This window comes from Acanthochromis polyacanthus, chromosome 10 (assembly GCF_021347895.1).
Source record: "Acanthochromis polyacanthus isolate Apoly-LR-REF ecotype Palm Island chromosome 10, KAUST_Apoly_ChrSc, whole genome shotgun sequence".
Lineage (NCBI taxonomy): Eukaryota > Metazoa > Chordata > Actinopteri > Pomacentridae > Acanthochromis > Acanthochromis polyacanthus.
In genome coordinates this window covers 29,413,042-29,416,818 of record NC_067122.1, presented here as the reverse complement: position 1 = coordinate 29,416,818, position 3,777 = coordinate 29,413,042, and positions in this window count along the sequence as shown.

Sequence of the window (3,777 nt, the reverse complement as noted above, 5' to 3'; positions counted from 1 at the left end):
ACTGTTTTTTTAAATATAGCGCACAAAGCAAAAGTTTCACACCAAGATGAATCACTGATGAACATTTAATGGCAACTAACTCAATTATGAGTTAACAGAAATCCATTTCTAATATTTCTATCAATATGTTTATATCTATAAATATTACTGGATATCAATAAAAATGTCTGCATAGTGAAATATATGAAGTCCATCTGCATTTATACATCATAATAATGTTTAATACGGGAACTGCAGCCCACATTCAGGTGAAGTTAGTGGAATTAACGGATAAACAAACGTTTCCAGGGTTCTCTGACAAAATACGTAAAAGCCTTGACTTGTTTTATTGAAAATTACATGATTTCAAAAATGTGACTTTGAAAATGCAAACAAACTGCAACAAGCATTAAGCTAGCTGCTCCACTTTCTCTGAATATTTTTGTCTTGTCTTTGTCAAACCCAAACTAAAAATTAATCCATATTCTGGCTACATTACCGACAACAGCATCCTATCCATGGAGTGACCAAAAGTTAGCCGACCTAGCGGAAGTGTTAATGAGGTTTGCTCTGGCACGCGATTACTAACATTCACACATGTAGCTTTGAAAATAAATCTTCTACACGACACAGAGCTGTACTCCGTTTCAGTGTGAGCTCTAATGTTCTCTATGTGACTGTGTCTGATTTCCTCTAATAAAATCCTCCTGTTCATATATCTATCTACGGATTCATATCTATGCACACTAGTTTGGTTCGATGCAGTCTCGATGATGACGTTTCAGGAGTACGTCAGAACGCAAGTACAGACAGTTACTGAGAAACTGCCATAGTCTTCTTACCGCAAAGGTACAAAGCTGCTCATCTTCTCCTCCATCAGCAAACGTCTTCAAAGCTTCTTAAAATCCAAACGAAATACAATCAACCAGATCAAACTAACGTCACTGGTGCATTCCAGGTGCAGTCGGACAACGAAGCTGCATTCAGGAGCGTCGGAAATCGGCGTATAAGTAATGTAATTTCCAATGAAATTGTGGGGGCACACGGGGTGGCCAATCAGATCATGGGGGGGAAACCCCATGATCTTTAAATTCTTGTAATTTTTTTTAAGTCAAATTAAGTTGTTTGTCATTAAAAATATATAAATAAATTCAATGCTGGGCTGGTTAGCACTTTTCGCCTTGCAGAAAGAAGATCTCTGGTTCGAGTCTCGGCCAGAGCCTGAGATTTTTCTGCATGGAGTTTTGAAGTTTCTCCCTGTGCATGCGTGGGTTTTCCTCAGGGCACTCCGGCTTCCTCCCACAGTCCAAAAATATGCTGAGGTTAATTGATAACTCTAATTGGTGTGAATGCGGGTGTGATTGTTTGTCTGTATATGTAGCCCTGCGACAGACTGGCGACCTGTCGAGGGTGTCCTCTGCCTTCGCCCGAGTCAGCTGAGATAGACTCCAGCACCCCTCACAACCCTAGTGAGGATAAAGTGGTGTATAGAGAATGCATGGATGGATGAAATTCAATGCTGCACCTCCTCTGTTAAACACAGAGGTGAAGTGTGATGATATGGGTCTGGATTAGTGGCAAAAGGTGCTGGGAGATTACATTTATGGCACCATGAATGTAGATGTATCAAAATGCAGACTCATGAAATGACTCCCAGAAGCCTGACAGAAATAGAGCAGATAAACCTTTTCCAACACAGTAACACAAAGAGTGATGCAGATAGTTCCTCAGCATTGCACTAAAATAAGCATTTCCCTCTCCAGGAGCAGGATTTTAACTAAATCACCACAAGCAATAGCCTAGCCGCGCTAGACAACCCATGGCAACAAATTTAATTCTCTGCCAGGGTGGGTCTAGTTATCCTCCATAAGGCTCGAGGTTGGATGCTCTAAAACTGGCCGGATGAATCACCATGAAGTGTAGAGTCAGAAGGCGGGCGTAACTAAGTGACAACAGAGGCGTGACGATTCTGACAGAAACAACCGGAAACAACTAGCCTAGCTGTGCTAGACAACCCACGGAAACTAATTTAATTCTCTGCCAGGGTCGACAACAAAAACGACAACAGTCGTTGACCTCCAATTAGCACCGACTCGGAATAATCTTTCTGTTAACATGTCTGTAATATACTTGAGCTTCACCCATTGACTGTATAAATAAGACTTCACCGAACTACCGCATCCTCTGATTTCCAGCGCTCTAGGAGCCTATTCGTTGCGCTGATTGGTTGTAAACCTGCCCAATTGCTGCAGAGTGATTTGATAGACAACCTTTTAGCCCGCCTCCCTCCCTGTCGAGCGTGCCTAGACCCTTGTGTCTTCAGAGCATGGGTCTCGGCGCGCTAGGCTACACAAGCAACTGTGTGGATGTAAATTTGTTTAAACTCGTGTCGACCTGCGGGTCAAAAATTGACCCATTTTAAAGTTTGAAAATGTGGGAAAAACATATTTTCACAGAGAAACTTCTGATGTCCCACATTTTCAACATTTTGGGGAAATCTTTGAACATTTTTTAGTGGAAAAGAAGAAATGTTAAAAATGTTTCTTAAGAATATTCACACAAAAAAGTCTACCAAAATCCAGCGAGTTTCGCTGGATTTTGGTTGATTGTTTTTGTGAATGTTCTTAAGAAATATTACAAGTTTTACTGATAAATATGTAATAATTTCAGATATTTTTAGGATTTTTGGGAAGATTTTTACTCACTTTTTTGAAAATATTTACAAGAATTTTCTTGTCAAAATTTGGGGAATTTTTAAAAAAATAAAACTGTTGGAATTTTCTTCCTGAAGGTTTTGCAAATTTTCAGAAATTTGGGGAATTTTTTGCTGAATTTTTGGGGGGTTTTCAGACAGGGAAACAACATTTTTGGTGCCTGTAAATGAGGACAGCAGGAGGGTTAAGGTCTTTAAGGCCTGAAGCTTCAGCTGAGTGAAGCATTTGTTGGGCTAAGATGAGGTACAGCATGTTTTATATTAACCAGGTCAGGACTATGACAGTGAATGCATCGTCCTGACAATGAAGCACGTAGCCGGATGTTTCAGAGAGACAGGTAGTGCTTGGCTGACCACAGCAGATTTCTATGAATAATGGCTTCACAGAAATTCTTCGGACAAGGATGTTAACATGACAAAGTTTCATTTGTTGGGGGTATGTTGGAGTGAATGGATAGTCCTGACAGTGAAGCACAGAGATGGGAGTGCGATGATTTCGGGCTGCATGAGTGCAAGGTGTTGGGGAGATGACATTTCTATGTGGATAAACCAAAAATACTGGCTGATACAACTGTGAGTATTCAGAAGCTTGGCAGACCACAGCAGAATTCTATGAAACATGGTGGTTCTTTGGACCAGGATGTTAACAATACATAGCTTTTATCCTAAAGTATTAGGAGAAAACGCTGCCAATTCAGTGACACAGAGAGTAATGTAGATAGTTCCTGAACAATGTTGTAAAATTACCATTTTCCCCTTCAACAGAAGCTTTTTACCTTAAATCGCCACAAGTCACTGTGTGTGTGTGTGTGTGTGTGTGTGTGTGTGTGTGTGTGTGTGTGTGTGTGTGTGTGTGTGTGTGTGTGTGTGTGTGTGTGTGTACTTGTTTCTGCTATACCGGTGGGGACTTTGACCTGGACTATTTGCTATAAAGGTGGGACTTGTCTTACAGTGGGGACCTAAAATGAGGTCCCCACGGGTGCAACACCGTTTTCTTGGCCATATTGTTGTTAATAAAAATGTAAAAGTGCAAAAATGTTTGTTTAGGGTTAGGCATTGATTTGGTGATGGTTAAGGTTAGGGTT